At 38.4% G+C, this 20,175-nt stretch overlaps 1 long non-coding RNA gene across 3 annotated transcripts in view; it reads right to left on the minus strand.

Annotated features, from left to right (window-relative positions):
* Positions 1-1,526: 1,526 nt before the first annotated feature.
* The window catches only part of LOC143653218 (uncharacterized), a 42,284-nt gene continuing 23,635 nt past the window's right edge, over positions 1,527-20,175 (minus strand). For 2 of the 3 annotated variants that reach the window (XR_013161167.1, XR_013161166.1), the window contains exons 2-3: positions 2,133-2,259; positions 1,527-1,922 (exon numbers count right to left, since the gene is read on the minus strand). This is a non-coding gene — a long non-coding RNA (uncharacterized LOC143653218). The remainder of the gene's footprint in view (positions 1,923-2,132; positions 2,260-20,175) is intronic. The other variant, XR_013161168.1, reaches the window with a different exon arrangement.

Raw genomic sequence — 20,175 nt, forward strand, 5'->3', positions numbered from 1 at the left:
CTTGTTTGTGTGGCTGTTTGTTTTATTCCTGCACCCAATATTTTTGCAGGAAAGAAAACACATCTGCCAGAGCCACTGAATAGCTAAGGTAGTCTCAATGTGTGTGTGCGTGTGTGTGTGTGCATTTGGGAAGGAGGGTTCACTTGGCTTCTGCTGTGTAACAAATCACTCCACAAATCAATGGATTAAATGAAAATGATAATAATATTCATGATTCTGTGGCTTGACTGGGTGATTCCTGTACTGTTTTTTCCAGGTCTCACTCATGAGGCTGCATTCTACAGGAGGACTGGATGCTTGAAATGTCTCACAGTTGTTGTGAGTTGTTAGCTGAGACTCTCAGTTCTTTTCCATATGGACTCTTATTCTCTAGAAGGCTAGACAGGCTTCCTTTTGAAGACACAAGCTTATTAAGACTAGGCTTCAGAAGCTTACAAATGTCATGCAGCCAGCCTATTGGTCAACATATGACATTAAGGCCATTGCAGTTTGAAGGTTGAGTAAATAGATTCTACACATTGATGGAAAGATTGGGAAAGCCACATTGGCACACTAGGGTGGGAAAAATCCATGCTCATACTTTGCAATTTATCATATACTCCATTAGTAATTCCTTTTAAGTTTCAGGTGAAATATGCTTTGGAAAAGCCACCTTGGTTGATGCTTATTAGATCTTAGAGCTCCTCTAGATCTTTAAACCTAACTGTTTTAGTGATAAATGCTATGTTCTACTAATTGAACAGCATAGATGCTCAGTCAATGACTGTAAATGAACATCCAATGGCCAGTAATTCAGTAAACTCCACTTGTGAAAGCTAAGTTTTTAATTTAATAATGAATTTATTTATCCATCTTCATTTTTATTCTTGGCACACCAATTAACCTTTGGTTGAAAGAATTAATACAAATATAATTTATCCCTTTGCCTAGTTCAACAAACACTGTATATATTGATGTGCTCAGAGCCCTTAATATAGGTTCAGGAATTCACATAATTGACAATTATTTATTAAGCCTATTTGCAAGCCAAGCTGGCCATGCTTGTTTCTAGAAATTTTAAAGTGGCTAAGATGAGAATCTTCTTATTCTAGTTGATCTTGCAGTATCATTATAAGGCTTAAATAAAGGTATAAATAAAGCACTATGTGAAATAAGGTTGAACATGCTAGAGGTGATTCAGAAGGTTAAAAGGAGACAATATTTCTTGATGGATTACTATATTAATTAGCTCATTTAAAGCTTATAACCACTGGGTAAATTAAATACTATGGGTATGCTATTTTTTGTACACCCAATGAAGCCTAAATTAAGCTTAGAAACATTAAATAAGTTTCCTAAAGGCACACAGCTAGGGAAAGTTTGCAGCTAATCTTCAAAAACTAGGAAGATCTGACTGAAAACCCTTGCATTTATACAAATTGCAGGAATCTATTCATAGTATGTGGTTTGTAGTATTTATCTGTCGCTCTATAACAAATTATCACAAGTTTAGCAGCTTAAAGCACAGATGTATTCTTTCGGGGATACTGTGGATCAGAAGGTTCAGGCATAGCTCCACTGGACCATCTGTTTCAGGGACTCACCAGAATGGAATGAAGATTTCCCCAGGCTGAGTCCTCAGCTGGATGCTTGACTAAAGCAGTATACACTTTAAGGCTCACTCAGGTTGTAGAGAGGATCCATTTTCTTGGGGTTGTAGAACTGAAAGCTTTAGCTTCTCCTGGCTGTCGGTTATGGGAATCCTTAGTTCCAAGAGGCTGTCTAACATTCCCTGCCCTGTAGTCTTCATCCTAGGTAGTTCATAACATGACAACTTTCCAGTTCACAGCCAGCAGGAAGGTGATAGTGAGTCTGCAGGTAAGAAGAGCCTTATATCTTGTAAAGTAATCATGGAAGTGATATTCCATCATCTTTGCCTCAGTCTATTGGTTAGAAACAAACACTGGTTATGTCCACACTCAAGGGGAGAGGATTACACATGGGTTTAAACACCAGGAGATAAGTTTCATGGGGATCACTAAAGTCTGTCCACCAAATTGGTGGCAGGCATTAGCTTTGGTTGGGAGTTCACTCATGGACTTCCAAGCTCATCAATTCTCAGGTTCCACAGTAAAGTACACAACACAACTTACCTTCATATATGCATGTTCCTTCCAAAAGCGTCATGAAAACTTGCAAATACATTTAGGTCTTGGCACCAGACTGTGGACTTTTAATCCAAAATGAAACAATCACTATTCCCACTATCTCTTAGTCAGCCTACAGTCGGGGGATAAGAGTTATTAAGAAAAAACAATCAATTTTGGTCCTTCAAGTTTGAAAAGTAGAAGGGCACATTTTTATCAAGGACTTTGCAGGCCAAGAAACATTCCAAAACATACAGAGTAATGTTAGATAGATAGATAGAATCTATCAGGGTGGCAGCCCTGCAACCCATTAAAATGTTCCTCTGCTGGGCTGGCCACCAGTGGACATTGAAAGAGGTTGGTGTCAGGTGATGAGTTCTTTTTCCTTGAGTGGGATGATGTATTAAGGGGATTGGGAGTGCAGGAAGGTTCTATAGGATGGAGAATCAAGGTGAACCTATAATTGACACCTCCAGAATTTCAGACACTCACCAAGGACTACTCTGGACTTAGCATCTTTTTTTACTTCTACTTAAATGGAAAGATTTCTGCTTAGAAGTTAGAAAATCTGATCTTCTCTAGTGAAGAGGTCATACCAGCACTGGGATTTCTCATAACAAGAAGAAAAATGATGAGACAATGGAGAAAGGAACAAAAATTTTCTATGCCTGACAACGCTGTGTTGGCAGAAAACTCAATATAGCAGAAAATTATGGTGTCTTATAGCATGGGCTTTGGAGTTAGACAAACCTGAGTATAAAACCTGGCTTGCCATGTTCTACCTGTTTGCTCTTGTGCAGGTTACTTAGTTTCTCTGATGGTCAGTAAAATAGCATTGGAAATAAGAATGAAATGAGTACATCTTAGGTGGGAGATATTTTGCTAAGCACTTTTCATTTATCACCTCATTTAACGCTCACAGTAATTTTACAAAGTAGTCCCTCATCAGAACTCTTCAACTTGCAGACAAGGAAAGTCCAACTCAAGGTTTATTAAACAAAATTAAAATAAATATGAAAATAATAAGTAAATAATGGGGCTTTGTAGCCAAAGACTCCCTTGGAATTTGTATCTGTTGTTATTGGAGCCTTGACTTGCTCACTCTCTCTCTTTTTCACCATTTTTTTTAATGCTTCAGCTTCATTCTCCCATTCCATGTACATGTTCCCTCCACATATTAAGGAAGATGGTCAAGTGCAGCTTCAATAGGCAATTATCCCTGATTGCTCCAATAGAGAAGGGCAAGGAAAAACACTTGGGTCAGACATCCATCCTTGTACCAATTATCACAGCCAGAGGGATGGAGATGTCTGTTTGGCTAGTCCTGACCCTCATGCCCAACCTTAACAGCCAGGAGGTGGGGTCCTATGATTGATAGGTCTGTTCTACTAGAACTCACTGGTGAAGTAGACAGTCAAAAAGAAATCTGATAACCACTAGAAGGAGATAGATTTATTTAAATATTTTATAGATAAGAAAACGTATGATTAGAGGAATTAATAACTTATAGTAGGCTATCCATATCTAAGTTGGAAAGCAAGATTTTCTTTGAGATCTGATTACACTGACAATGTATTTGAACTGCGACTACTGTATATTCAGTTCAGGACAACTTATAAGTAGTTAAAAGCATTCAAACTCTTCTCATCAATTATAGGAGTGAAAAAATATGGGGAGTATTCAAGTGGGATAAGAAGAATTATAAAATATTTCTTGGAGAAAAGGAATCTTACGTAGATTTAAAGAATGGTATAGGATGTATGGATGGCTCAGTGGTAGAATGCTTGCTTTCCATGCGGAAGACCCGGGTTTGTTTCCTGGACCACGCACCCAAAACAAACAAAAAATAAAGAAAGAAAGAAACAAACAAAAAAACACAAAGAATGGCATAGGATTGATTACACAGAAAGGAGAGAGAGGTGTTCTTTTTAAAGTTAACCATACCAACAACCACACCTTTTTTTTGTTTACATTTCAGTTCTGGCTAGAGCTTTATGGAACTTAAACTGAAATGGATTCAATCCGCTTGTTCTAGTTTGCTAGCTGCCGGAATGCAACACACCAGAGACGGATTGGCTTTTAATAAAAGGGGATTTATTCTGTTGGTTCTTCAGAGGAAAGGCAGCTAACTTTCCACTGAGATTCTTTCTTACGTGGAAGGCACAAGATGGTCTCTGCTGGTCTTCTCTCCAGGCCCCTGGGTTCCAACAACTTTCCCTGGGGTGACTTCTTTCTGCATCTCCAAAGGCCTGGGCTGAGCTGCAAGTGCTGAGATGAGGAATGCTGAGCTGCTTAAACTGTGCTACATTGCGTTCTCTCATTTAAGCACAAGCCAATTAAGTCAAACGTCACTCATTGCAGCAGACATGCCTCCTAGCCGACTGCAGATGTAATTAGCAACAGATGAGATTCACCTATCATTGGCTCATGTCCACAGCAACAGAACTAGGTGCCTTCACATGGCCAAGTTGACAACTGAATCTAACTACCACACCGCTCCACTTGAATTATCATAAAACTAATAGTTAAAGAGAAGCAGGTTCCTGTCCAGGCTCAGATGCTGACTTTCTAATGTGACTTTGGACATGTCATGGATACCCTGTGAGTCTCAGGCTCCTCATCTGCAAAGTGAGATTATACTTTCATCCAGTAACATCTGCTGTAGCATTTCACAGAGTCTCTCAAGATTCAAATCAGGGAGGAAATGTCAAAGAGTTTTGGCAACTTTACACACCATCCAAACAAAAAATGGGTTATTATTTCATAATGTGTGCCATTGCTTATTGATACCTTTTCTAAAATCATAGAGAAAGCAGGTCATTATCACAATAGTGGTTTTATAACTTGGTAGAAGTGAAGGTAAATTGTATACCAAAAAGTCTTTTATTATTGCTTACTACATGCCACTGTTATTATTATTTATTTTGGTGAAGATGACTTTGTCATTTAGTCCTATGGAATGGTATTTTTGTAGATTAAATGTACTCAGCAAAAGGCTTGTTTTAATCCATATTAAAACTATTTTTGTTTATATCTATTACTTTTCAGTAAACTGGTCAATCCTATATGCTTTCTCCATACTGGTCCTTAAATTATTCCTTGGCATCATTTCTCCTGAAACTTTTCCGTGAAGACCTAGGCAGTCCTTCTTACTTTTCTTTATAAGAAATCTCTCTGTTCCTCAGACATCTCCAATCATTGTCAGGGCTCTCTTCTTGTGCAATTCTAGGTAAGAATAGGGCAGTGATTTATAGGGAGTCTTCATCTACCACCATGAAGCTATAAGGTGAATTGCTTCATCTTATAAATAATTACTATAGAAAACAAACCCAAAGTAAAGCAAGATAAAGCAATGGAATTCATGCTTCATCTCCTTCATTTTGACAGCTGTAGGAATCCAGGGTCAATTGTGCTGTTATTAAATCTGTCGTCAGAGGTTGGCAAAAAAGGAAATGCATGTTATTGTCAAAGCAACTCTCATTGCAGCTGAAAGATCATTAAATTTTGTCTGAGAAGGGCACCAAGCTACTTTCTGCGATCTTTGCAAATTATTGATCAGGAAGGGGATTCTGAATGACTTTCCATATGTCAGATTATCATTGGATAAATACATAACCCACTAACAGCTGTCACACAGGACCTGACATTGCCATTAATGCCCTAAGCTGTGGGTTCACCTGTTGATTTTTGGTCTCTGATTTGTGCTGTCTTTGGGCAGAGACAGTGATTCTGTGGAGCCCTAAGATGTAGGAAAGGAAGGGGGGAAAGATCCTTCTTTTCCTTTCACTGTTTCTCCCAGGGGCACATGGTAGGGATCGAAAAACAATTAGAAATATTCTGAGAAAGTAACATGGAAAAGTATATAATATAAAGGCAAAATATGTCTAAGTAGTAAACTGAAATATAGAGCTAAAGAATATTACTGAAGACACAGGAAGTATCAGCTACAACATTTAAAAACAGAAATGATTAAAATTGATGCCTCCACAGAGTGGGACTGCGGGCAAGGTAGGGTGAGAAATCCATGCTTCTCATTATAAGCTGATGAAACACTTTAAAGCATATCACATTTTACTTTAATAAATGTGATTAATAAAGGTGATCTGAAATATGGTTTTAAATTTAAAATACTGATTTTGGATAGAATCTGAGCTAAGTTCATTAGCTAATAGTATACTTCTACATTTATGTCTTAACTGGAGTTTCATAATATCAATAATATGGGAAGGTCAGGGTTTATTGTTTATTTGTCAAATAAAAGAATGAGATAAAAGGTTAAGGACACTTTGAAGATCACTCAGAAGTTGGGGACCCAATAATTGGAATAGAACCCAAGTCTCTGAGTTCAGGGACCTTCCCATTTCTCCTAATAGATAAAGGGATATCCATAAAGTGCCACTTAGTAGAGCTAAACAAGTCAAGGCAAGTGTCAGGAGAAAGAAAGCCAAAGCCACCTACCCACAGTGAAACCAGCCAAAGATCTGAAACAGGTTGAAAATATAAACTTATTCAAGATTGCTTTAAATAATATATTTGTGAGCCATCGAGCCATAGAGGTTGAGAGATATTAGATGTAAGAGAAGAACCGCCACCTATGCCATTCCATTTATCATCTCTGACAGAAAGAGAACACCGGAGTTCGTCACTGCAAGTCAGGTGTATGTGGCAGTGTTGAGATTTAGGGAAGAGAAGAGCTACGGTATAAATTTGTTTTACTAAAGTGGGTCAGAGTAAAGGTGCAGAAAGGATGCCGACTTGTACACAACTCATAGGGATAAACGGCTGGGACAGACCCTAGTAACCCAGACCACTCTTCCTCCCTTCATTCACCTGAGTGCTCTTGCTGGAGAGGAGGACAAACCCCCGCTCCACTCAGGGCTTTCTTGGTTGTCCTGATTGCCCGAAGGCGCTGGAAATCCTTCTGCATCTGCAGCGAGGCTTGAGTGCTTTCTTCTTGGAGATTAATTCTGAATCTGTCCATGCATCACTTTAATTCTCTCTTCCTCTGTCTTCTGTCTCAAATTCCTTCTCAGTGTAAATGACTCTCTTGAGGAAGTCAGGATTTGGGCCTTTTGTGCTATGCGTCTGAAAGCATTCCTCCATGCATCACTGCAAAGCCCTTATTCTGAGTTTATGCAATGCTGGGCACGTTACACTCTACTTGTTAAAACAATTTGATCCTGATGGCTTTTGATGGAAAAGGGGCATGGAGGTATAACAGAGACATGCCAAAGTGCTCCCAACCCCCTGAAATCCACTGTTACCCTATTGTTTAATATAGTAAAGGAAGGGAGTTGGAAAGGGGCCCAACAGGTAAAAAGATGATGAGACACATCTTCCCAATGAATGTTCTTTCATTGCTAATCTCGCTCTTTCTTACATACACATGTACACACACACAGGCACGTACAATACATACACACACAGGTACACACTCACACACACACACACACACAAACCAGTTTCCCACCAGTTCCTGTCCCCAGGAGAAGTGGTCTGAAGCTTCTTTCCATTAGAGGAGGCAGTTCACTGTCATGCATACACAACAGCCTGCCCACCCCCAGCTGGTTTTCCATAACCTGTGGTCTGTTCTAAATTCCAAATCGAGAGGGACAATGAGAGAGAGAGAGACAGAGAGTGTGTGTGTGCATGTGTGTGTGTGAGCAGTGTGAGAGATAAAACTAATGAACGTTCAAGCTGATGTTTCTCTACAATAGGGGCTGCTGCCCCTTTTATTTTTTTTGTAACCACTGTGATCATCCACTCACTTGGAACTACATTGAAAAGTAAAGAAGGGTGTAAGGAAAATCCAGGAGTGTTTAGTTATAAGCCCTGTGGGGAAAAGTTAGAGATGGTGAATAAAGCAAGCAGCTGTGGACTTTTCCAATAACAATCTGCAACAGAGAAAAAAAGCAATTATTCCACATAGAGAGTCACCCCAACTTCCAGCACTTTTTTCCTATCTCCAGTTATGGTGTGGATGACACAGCTACATAAAGACAGAGTACAGCATGCATCAGGAATTGGGGGACGTGGGAGGAGAGAGATGGGGCGGGAAAATAATTGTATAGACTATATTGATGTTTGTTTCTTTTTTAATGAAAAACAAAAATCAGTAATACAGCTCTGGTCAACAAGGACACTGGGAGCGAAAGAGAGACATCTTTTGCAGGTGTTAACCACATATAAAAGTGGGGATAATGAATAAGGTGCTTTAACCACAGGTTTGGCTTGAAATCGGTAAGAGGTATACTCTCCCATGAGGAAAACTTTCATTCCACAACCACCGTGTGGTGGCGACAATGCTAAGTTGAGTTGCCAGGTCTGTGACTTACTTTGCAGGCTTCCTAACAACCTTGGACCTGGGTGATAGAGGTGCAAGGCCTTTTTAGAACGTTCTGAGTTTCTGTTGATTTTTTCATTCATTTATTCATAATTTATATCTACTTACTTGCAAGAAGAATTTGTATTCATTTAAAACACACTTGCTTCTACACCAGACAGAGTTGTGTTTTCACCACTATCCCACCTCTGGAGGAAGAGTTAGAACTGTTTCTTTTGAGTTCCAGCCAAGGACAGCTTTGGATATGAATGTGGTAAAGGGAAGAGGGAGGGATTTTCATTTAGTATATCAAAACTGATATGTGTTCATTTTGATTATTTTGATAATTTGCATCCTATTTAAAATTCCCCACAATAATAGATGCACACTAGGCCAGTGGTTCTCACACTTTTAAGTGCCTCAGGACTAACAGGGTATCTTGTTTAAAAGGCAACCTCCCAGACCTGACCAGCAGAGGTTCTGTTTCAATGAGTCTGGAGTCAGATTCTGGAATCTTAAGATTTAAAAAACACCTATGGTGACCCTGCTGGGCTAGAAACCATATTTTGAGAAATAACATAGTGATCAAAGTGCCCTGAGTGACTTGTAGGTATTTGATATATGACTTGGCCAATTCCTGTTCCTTTCTCCCACAGATCTCAACTCACATTACTACCCTCCTAAGCTTGCTCCCACTCCAATTGGACTGGATTGGCTGCTCCCTAGTGAAAAGGTCTCTCTATAAGGCTAATACATTCGTGTTTCTTGTTCTCCCATAAATTAAATAATAGTGATAGAAGAAATAATAATGGACACACAAAGAGAAAAAGAGACAGTAATACCTTGATCACCCCAACAATTTGAGAAGATCCATGTGTAGCCTTTTTCAAACTCCTCTCTAACAGCTGAGCAGGCTAATGCTCAGAGAGCTCAAGGGACTGGGCCAAAGACAAAGAGATGAGTAAGAGAGGAAGAAAAGCAAAAAATGCATGTCTTTTTACACAGGGTTGGTTCTTAAGGATGTAATGGCATTTGGAAGCAGACTATGTTAAATCACATGGCTTTAAGAAACGTAAGAAAGAAAAAGCAAAAAGGTAGACTTTGTCACCAAAGTTACAGGGGAAAATCCATTAGGATGTAAAGCATGAAAGAATTCACAGTGAAAACTTCAGGTTCTTGTTTCTATTTTACCCACAGCCAGCTATGTAGGAGAGAGGACTCAGCCCAAGTATAGGCATGTATGCATACAGACTCATGCGTGCGTGTTTATTGGACCACCATAAGAGATTAGCATCTTCTCCATGCAGAGAATCAGCTGCGTGAGTACTGTTCAAAGGCTAACATCAAGCACAGAGTCCTGCTAATTAAGCCTGCTGTCTGAAATATCCTTCTTAGAAAGAAGGAAGGATCATTATGAGTTCCTCAGGTCATTTTAATTTCCAGGCCTTCACCACTTTCTACTGCATGCTTTTGCTGGATCTCAAAATCAATTTGATTACACAACATTAAATTGTGCTGTCTACTAAAGAAGTTGGATTCTGTCACCCAGGTCACAAGGAAAAGCCACTAGTGTGAAAGCACTAAAAATCAAGGCGAAAAGATGAGGGTCATGTTTTATTTCGATCCACAGTCAGGCTATGTGGGAGCGAGGGCTCAGGCTAAATTTGTGTATGTGTGCATGTGTGTGTGTATGTGCGTAAGAAATCCTCCAGGAAACGAGCTTAGTATCTGCTCCATGCAGAGAGCAAGTTGAGTTGGTGCTGATCAAATGGTGACATCAAACATTTGTTCTCAATCATGGAACCTGTAAACTTCCTTTCCAGAAGAGGAAGCTTTATCATTAGCATCTCATGTCTCATATGCTACCTCCTTGTCATTTTAATTTCCAAGCCTTAGTCACTCTTGAACACATTCTTTCTCTGCCTTCTCAAACTCAATTTACAATTTTATGTTTTGGTCTCTGGCCAAAACAAGGTCTTATATGTCCTCAGTCACATGAGAAGATGTAGAGCATTTTCTGCAGAAATCTTACCCATAAAATATAAGTGATACTGAGCCATCAGAATGTAAGAAAATCACATTTCATAAATTTCAAGTTTAATCTATATGTAGATTTAGCCAACATTTTGAAAAGAATTATAATTCATGAGTATTGATGCTTAGTCTGCTTGGCTATTTTTTTTCTTTTTTATTACTTTAAGCAATGATCTAGATATAAACAACACTCTTGTATTTTATAAAAACAGGTGCCTTATTGTCTGAAGAAATACAGAATACAGGTCCGTCTTAAAGACCTACATAACTACCAAAACCTTTCCTGAGTTAACAAAGAACAGTAGCAATATTGAACAGAAACTTTTCAATTTTTAGCAATTTATATAAAAATGTTACTTACAAAATTTTAAAATTTAAAAATATCCAAATGCATATTTTTTCTAGTTACTAAACCCTAAGTCAACAAAAAGTAAATAAAGCAAGCAATAAAACCGAAGTACTGAGATTGCACAGACATGGATTTCATTCCAAAAACAAAAGATTTTTCTATTCTTTGTATCGTAAAGTGTAGCACATTGACTGTGGTAGAATGGAATGATACCATGAATCCAGGAGCTTCCGATAAATCTTGCCTTAGGAGGGAAATCTCATGTTTAAGAGTAGTGATTAAAGCAACACCAACGACTGTAACAAATGATTCCCAAAATTTAACTAGCATAATAATATATTACAAGCTGTTTTCTCAGTCAGATAACAGCAGACTAATTGACCCTCATCAATTCAATAACTGGGATTCCTTCCTTCTTATAGTTATAGCATTACCTAGTGCTTGTTGTTCTCTGCTTTGGTGAGCCAAATGGCCAACACTATGGAAAGGACTTGCCTGCTTCTTAGAAGCCTTGATCCAGAGATAACTAGCATTACTTCCGTTCATGTTCTAATGATCAGCGTCCATCATGTGTCCACCTCTGAACTGAAAGATGCTTACTGGCTGGCCAATCACTTCCCAGCAAAATAATGTCTACTAAGAAAGGGAGAGTACATATGTTGTTGGACATCTTGACCTCTGACACAAAAATAATTGCAAGATCTAGGCTAATATAATTGCTTTCAAATCTGACTGTGGCTCCATATTGCCACAATCTGGTGATTTTATTTAAAAATACAAATTTTCTGGCTTCTGGATTATGGTATTGTTATTTCACAGATGTGGCAGGGTCCAGGATCCTTCCCAGAATCACTGGATTCTAATTCATCTTCTACCTTCAGTCCAAAATACAACTATACCTACCCTCAAACTCCCCCTCTATCCTGTAATTTGATGAGGCTCTTAACCTTAGCTTAAAATGAAATACTGAGTTGGAGTCTGTGAATCTGTATTTTAATAAACACACTGGAAAACAATAATGACTGACCTTTATTGAGAGTTTACTAAGTGCCAGGGACTTTTGTAAAGTCTCTATATAAATCAACTTATTTAATCTTTAAGAAACCCAATGAGTTAGGTATTATTATCCCCATATACACAGGGAAAAAATTAAGGCACAGAGGTTCTAAGTAAGTTGCTTGGGCTTTTTTTTTTCCTAGAAAGTGGCAGAGCTAATTCAAATCCAAGCATTCTAACTCAACAGCCTGCATCTTCCCCGCTATACTCTGTGATTCTGAAAGCCATTGAGTTATCAGATCAATATGCAAGGGACTACAATGTAAGTTGTCCAAGAAATACTGCTGTAAATTAAATTAAATTTTTGAAAATGAAGAGAAAGTTCCTTACTTTTGTCCTTAAACATGTGTTCTCAGCTATGTGATTTCCACTCTGAACTCCAGACCTATAAATTCAAATACATTTTCCACATTTCACATTCAAGTTATCATGTCCTAGAATAAACTCAGAAAATTCCTTGCTAATTTTTCTTCCTCCAATGCTTCCTGCCTCAATAAAGGCTCCTGTCTTCCATATTCTTGAGCAAGTCTGAATACCTGGACATCATCCTTATATCTCCTTTTCCTCATCACTGCTTTCCATGAAATCAATGAGTGGTCGCTGTCCTCATGACCATTGTATCTCTCACAACATTGGCTCTTCCCTTCCACAGTCCACACTATCATCATTTCCCCAGGCACTTTTGCATAGTCAGGCAAACTGTTTCCTATTAGTGCACTCCAAGCCATTCCTTACGTTATGGCAAGACTGGTTGTTTTAATTTGCTAAAGCAGGCAGAATGCAAGATATTAGAAATGGGTTGGCTTTTATAAAGGGGACTTATTAATTACAAGTTTACAGTCTAAGGCCTTAAAAATGTCCAAACTAAGGCATCCAGAGAAAGATCTTTTATTCTGAAGAAAGGACTGGATGACATCTGGGTTTCTCTGTCACATGGGAGGGCACAAGGCTGGTATCTGCTGGCCGTTGTCACTGGTTCCATTGCTTCCAGCTTCTGATTACAGTGGTTTTCTCTCTAAGTGTCTATGGGTCCTGACTTGGGTGCTCTGGGACAAACCACTGGGTTTCATCTTGTAGCATCTCATCGAAAGGCACATGGTGCCATCTGCTTGGCTCTTGTTCCCTTCTAGCTTCTGTCAGTTCTTTCAGCTCCTGTGGCTTCTGCATTTCCAAATGCCTATGTCTCTGTCACCTCTGAAGCAACTGTACTTTCTCCAAAATGTCTCCCCTTTTGAAGGACTCCAGTAAACTAATCAGGATGCCTTGAATAGGCAGAGTCACATCTCCATTTAATCAAAATGTCACATCCAGTTTGGTGGGTCAACCTCTATGGAAACAATCAAACTGATTAAACAATAGGTCCAGTGCCACAAGATTGGATCAGTATAACAGTTTCAAACTAGCACACTGGTCTTTCCAAAACAAGATGGATGAAACCCCAGTTCCTCAGTGTTTCTTGGAAAACTCTGAATGGGCCAGACTCACCTGCCTCATGGACCACAGCACAGTCCTACCTTACTTCATTTCTTGAACTCCAGGCATGCTGGCCTTCCTTTACTTCATTCAACTGCCCATATTCCTCAGACCTTGCCAATTCACACTGGTCCTGCTACCTGGAATGTTTACTTTGTGTCAGTGACTTAACAACTCTAGGCCTCATTTGTCTTAACTATAAAATGGGAAGAAAATAAATTTAATCAGAGTTGTTAAAACTGTGAACTAAAATGTGTATATAGTCAATAAATGTTACTTTCTTTAAATATATTCAACCACTTTAAATACCTTCTCAGAAACTTCGTACTAAAATGTAGTAAAACTACTTATTCATTTCCACTATTTTACTAACTATAATTCCATGAAATCTTAAGGTTAAGTATTCCTTTAAAGGATATTTGTTTATCTTATTTCAAAACTTCATTAAAATTATCACACATCTTGCTGTGAAGCATTCTCCCTGCAGTTTTTAATTACTGTCTAGCTAACAATATCCTTTAGAATGTTGCATCTTTGTCCAGCGTAGGCATTGGATGACTGTAATTTTCAAAATTACTACTTTGTTCTATAATCCATTTAATGAGTTAGTAAAAACAATTAATGGAATTTATACACTTTCACAGGTTCTGACAGGAAAAAAAAGAAGATTCCAAATAAATGAGCAAGTAAAGGAACATTAATTGGCATCTAGTTTGTAATAGCAGAGTGCAGTGCTCAATAATTCAAAAATTAATTGAACTTTTATATTGATGTATAAGGTGAAACCATAGCCAAGCTCTTGTTAAGATAAGATTAATATCACCCTAATAAAAGCTCTCTAGAATACTGATTTTTTTAAGGAACAGATGTATAATACATCAGGGTTATCAGTGACATAGCACAGTAAGAAAGAAGTAAAAGCATAATCGCACCATATGTATGTGATCTATGAAGAACAGTGACGTTCTGGAGAAAAAAAATCATCAGAATTGAGAGCCCAAAACACATGGTATTAAGTTTTTTATGCTAGATGCAAAATTATTAGAAAGTCTATTAACCTATACTATCAGCTAGATTAGGTTTGAAGAAATGAAATAAGTGAATAATAGGAATTGGGATTGGAGAGCCTTTGTCATGTAATGAGGAAATGGGCTCAAGACATCTTTAAGAAATTGGATAATAACTATTTAAAGTACACATCGTGCAGCAGTTAATAACCTTGTGGGGCCCTTACAATTTTTGTTTATGCTCAGTCAACATTGCAGTTTTATCAGGGGGGTTATCATGCACAGATGAAAGTGAGAAAAGTGAGGGATTTGACCCAGCCAGCGTGGGCATCAGCCATTCTGTGTGCCCAGCCAGGGCTTGGTGCAGGAGACCTGGTTCCATCTCATTCCAGCCCCCGACTGCCCATGCAGATTTGGAAGGCGAGTTACACTTTTAAGCCTTAGTTCCCCCATCTGTAAGTTGAGGATGATAACACCTCACTCACTGTGAGTCTGTCCTGGGATAACTGTGAGAATGGTTTATGGCAATTAAGTAGGAGCAGGATTCATACTGCAGCAATCTTAGTCCAGAATCCTACTTTGAATGGGGTTAAACTAAACCCACCCATACCCTATTCCCAGGTAATTCTTATAAGTAAAATATACCTCTGGCACAGAGTGAGCGCTCAATATATGCAGTTATTATTATCCCCCAAATCATCTATTCACATTTTGCAACATTTGGCCAAGGTTGATCAAGATGCTAAGTGCCCAGCAGAGCTCAAACAGAGAAGGAGGCCTACCTGTGAGACCCTGCCAGGGTCAGGGGAAGCTGTAGGTGGGGGAGAGATGGGAGGCATGGGGACACGTCTGGGGCCATATGCAGTAAGAGTCAGAGCTGCAGCCATCACCAGCCAAGGGTAGCCTCTCATGCTGGCACTTTTAAACCTCTCAAGCTCATCAGGAGTGATACTGTTTTCAGTGATGGAGGCTGCTAACCCTTTCATGCAGGCCAGGGAAGGAGAGATTGTTTTGGAAGTGCACTTCCATTCTCACAAAAGTGTGAACAGTTTTGTACCAAAAGAAAATTTCGACTGAAAAATAAAATTAAGTCCTATTTTCAAAACACAAAGAGATCACCAGTGCAAAAATGCCTCTAATAAAACTTTCATCATGCAACATGCTGCTTATTATAAACTACATCGGCACTCTCCAGGGAAAGAGAAATTGAAAGACCGGGTTTGTCCTTCTAGTTCTTTAATTTTGCTTACTCAATAACTATTTTTTAGTACCTTCACTGTGCCAGGCCCTGAAAATGTACAAATGCTGGTATGACAGTGGTCAAAGGCAGTTTCACTTAAGATCATCATTCGTGCTGAAACTTGGAGAAAGAGTATGTGTCTTACAGGGTAGCAGGGATGGGACAGCATTTCTGTCAGAGGCCACTGTGAGAGCAGTGAGTCATAAAATAGAAAATTCTGTAAGTTTTCTAATCCCCGGTTTCCTATTACTAGATTTGAAAATATAGCAGAATAGCCAAGAATTAGTTCTAGTTATCGTATCAAAGGCTCCACTACCTACAAGCTGGGTGATCCTGCACAAGTTAATTCCCCGAGAATCAGTTTCCACAGCTGTGCTTAAAATTTCAACCAGGCGTTCCTTTTCTTCCTGTATTCTTCCTTCTCTCCTTTTAGAGGTTGACAACATACGGACCAATATGATGTTAGATTCTGCAGAGACAATCATGGCAAGAGAGGAGGGAAAGTGGAGGCAGAGACAGAGTCCCCAGTTGGATGAGCAGGCAGAAGTGGAGGCAGGAGCCAAGGCTAATTGAAATTGAAAGTATCACTGGTAGTTTATTTTTAAAAATAGATAGGTGATAGGCAGAATTTATAAAGATGGATGTGCAAACAGATATTCACGCATATGCTTTTTAGCTGTGTCGGTGTAAAGGGGTTGGAAGCAATGATGCTCCAGTAGCAGTGAGAACACTGAGCCTGAGATTCAGGTTTTCAAACAACATTCTTTATTAAAAGGAACCAGGACATTTTGAAGAAATAGCTAATTCCAAGGCTGCAGCAGAGAAATTACAGGATAAACTGGAGTAACTTTTTGGTTCCAGAAAATAAGAAAGTGCTCAAAATAGAAGAAATGAGTAAAGCAGACAAACAAGACTTTGACAAGCCTCCTGTTGGCCAAATCTGGTATAATCTAAGCAAAAATAAATAATGGTAGTAATAGATTATGGCCCACTGAATAAAGTAGAAATCTATAAATCCACAATGAAATAAATAAATAAATAGACCATAACATGGTCACATACAGTAAAACAACAACTAGTATATGTGGAAGCAATGATTGAAATAGAAAAATTAACATCACATCCATAATAGTAATGGATGATTCAGTGGAAACCAATGAATGGTAAGGCTGATGGTATAAGATATTGGTATAATTTCAGAGTATTCCCCCTCCCCAAATATTTACCAATTAAATTGATAAAATGGTGACTTGAGAGTGAAAGAATCTGGCAGACATGAATTTGCCCAGATGATCAAGCTTGGCACACCACAAGTGGACTAGCAGGAAGTTTGTGCCTCTTGATGAGATAGCGTAGGAAAAAAATCAGTGCTCTTTTTGTAGCATCCCAGGCAATGATGGCCTGTGTCTGGTTATGAAGAAATATCGTTAGGACTCAGTCTCATGGACATCTAAAGAATGAAAAGCAAGACTGAAGAACTGTTCCAGATTAACAGAGAATAAAGCATGACTAGCAAGAACTTTGAGTGACCTTGGAGAGGCTCCTGGTACAGAAATGGGAAGGGAAGGGGAGAGAGAGAGAGGAAGAAAGAGAAAGGGAGAGGCATTAATGAGAGAATTGGTAGAATTAGACTGGGAGTAGTCAATGGAATGGATGATAATGTTGTAATAATATGGATTATCTGATTTGGAAGATTGCAATCTGGTCATTTGATAGTGTTCTCGTTTTTGGAAAATGCACACAGATAGTATAGATTTTAGGGGGGTGGGGCAACTTGGCTGCTGCTTGACTTCAAAAAAGAATAATAGCTACTAAAGATAATGGCATGGATAAACACTATTGAATTTTATATTTATGGCTCCATTTTTTACTTTCTACAAAGGCAAATGTATAAAAGACAGAGTATAAAAGGTAATGGTAAATAAATGTTTTGGACCCATAATGTATAAATGTATAATTTGCAATAAGAACTTCATAAAGGTAGGACAGAAAGGTACAAGAACATAGTTGATGTATGGTATTGAAGTTAAATTTGTATTAAACCAAACAAGATTGTTATTGTATTTAATATGTTAAATTTATGTCCCATGGTACCCACAATGTCAGAGAATATGCAACCAAAAAAAGACAGAAAATGGAGTTTAGGTTACAAGTGCTGGGGGAAGCAGAGGCAATGGGGAGATAACAGAAATGAGTGAAGTTTCTGTTTGAGGTGAAGGGAAAGTTTTAGTAATGGAAGGCAGTGAGGGTACTGCAGCATTGTGATTGTGATTAACCCCACTGAATGGTATCTTTGGGGTGGTTGGGATGGGATGATTTATGTCGTATATGTGTTTTCACAATTTAAAAAAAATAAAGAGAAACTAAAGAGATAATTGTTTTAAATGTCATACATGATCCTAGATGGGATCTAAGAATGGAGAAGAAAAATCTCAAAAGGATATTATTGGGTGATAAGAAAAACTGGAACATAGAATGCAAACCTTATATCAATGTTAAATTTCTCAAACTTGATAACCTCATTTAGTGTGATTACAGAAGTAGATAACCTTGTTCTTAGGAAATACACATGGAAATATTTTGCATTCAGGGAATATGATGCATGCAACCTGCTTTGAAATGTTCAGAAAATAAATAGATAGATAGATAGATAGATGGATAGATAGATGGATTGACAGAATAATATGGCAAAGGTGGCAAAGTGTTAAAACTGGCAGATCTGGGTATTTGGTGGGGAGTGGGTGGTGGTAGATTTCTCTATATGGGGTTTGTGTTATTTTCAAAACTGTCCTGTAAATTTGAAATTATTTTTAAAAGCAGTTTAAAGAGTAATAGTGATGATGGTGATGAGAGAGAGACAGAGACACAGAGAGAGAGAGAGAGAAAGAAGAGGGAGAGATTGAGAGCAAATGTTGACAAATGAACATTCGGGAATTCTAGATGAGGGGGATACATGAAATGTGAGTACTCTTCTTGCCACTTCTTTATAAGTTTGAATTAATTGCAAATATCTTTTGGGAAACCTGAATGCAGATTTTTCTCTCCAGCATTCTTTATCTTCTTATATGCCATATAACATTCTAATTTATTAGCTCTCTTCTTTTCACTAGAGTGTACGTTTAGGAGGACAGAGAGTTATTTATTTTGTCTTTTCCCATTTTTAGTGGCAGCTATATATTGGCATTTGTAAAAAAAAATTTCATAATCATAGACATTCAAAAACTTTGAATGAACGAACACTTTAAAATGAGTGATTGAAGGAATGAATAGATACATCAGTCCATGAGATGTAAGTAAAAAGAGGATCAGTACAATATGTTTTCATTATTCATGTAAGTGAAGAACTCAGCCCAGTGCTTAAGTATTCAGCAAGCAATGGTCATTTTTGCCAAGTAGTCCTGTATGGCAAGAGTTCCTCTTGTGCAGTGATAGGAGATTAGACTGAGACTGGGGTTGAGGGCCAAATGGTAGAGGGATTCCCAGGTCATCACAAGGAATTTACCTTTGATATGCAGTCAACTGGGAAGGGTTTAGTAAGACTTGTTTCCTTGAATATCCCTCTGGCTGTTATGTGGGAAGATAAATGGGAGGAGTGGCTAAAACAGGGCACATCATCAACCCTTCTGGCTCCAATTTCCTTATCTATAATAGCAGATAATACCTGCTTAGCAAACCTCATGACTCCCTATGAAAGAGAAAATGACGAAATGTATGATAAAGAGTGATGATAGATACACAGGATTATGAAGACTAAGGCACAGTGTGGTAATCACATAGGAAGGCTATCATATTTATTAGAGCTTTTTAGTATTTTCATTACATATATCTCTGATTCAGAGAAAAAAATTGTCACTAGCAAATTACCATCCCCTTTCCTAAGGGGAATGTCCCTCCTAGGTACCATTTCCATTTGCTTGTGGACCCATCTGAAACATGATGGGGTCAAATAATTCTATTTCTAGGGTCAAAATGGCATTTTCCTCCCATAGAACTAGTGAGATATGATGGTAGGGGGGAGTTTATTTTGAGAGAAAACTGGAAAGTGAAAGTGGGGGCCAACTAGTAATCCTGATGAACTGTGGACACAAACGACCAAAAGGATCAGTGGATTAGAGAAAATACCCTCGGGGACAGGAACCTTGAGCACCTCCCATGTGAGCTTCATGGCCTGAGCCCCAGGGAATTTGCTGTTTCATAGAAATGAAGAGGCCTGGCACTCACAGTTTGTGGTATCCCAAATAGATCACTAATTTAATCTTCATTTGTAATTAAACTAATGGAAAACCGCCCCTTTGCCAGGTCTATTAACACAACTATTAAGTCCTTAAAAGAGGTTCAATAGCTGAACACACTTTATCTTAAGGAAAATAAATTGTTGGCAGTTCATTTTGAGGTTGAATATTGTAGTGCTTCACTTAAACTTGGACCTTCCACACCTGAGTATTTAAAATTAAAAAAGAAGTTTTTTGTATGTGTCAAGTCTGGAAATGGGATAAAGCAAAGACACATTAGCCAGAAAATATCTGGACTATGTAGGGGGCAGGGGCAGGAAGTGATTAGAAGAAAGT

Source organism: Tamandua tetradactyla, chromosome 13 (assembly GCF_023851605.1).
Source record: "Tamandua tetradactyla isolate mTamTet1 chromosome 13, mTamTet1.pri, whole genome shotgun sequence".
Classification (NCBI taxonomy): Eukaryota; Metazoa; Chordata; class Mammalia; order Pilosa; family Myrmecophagidae; genus Tamandua; species Tamandua tetradactyla.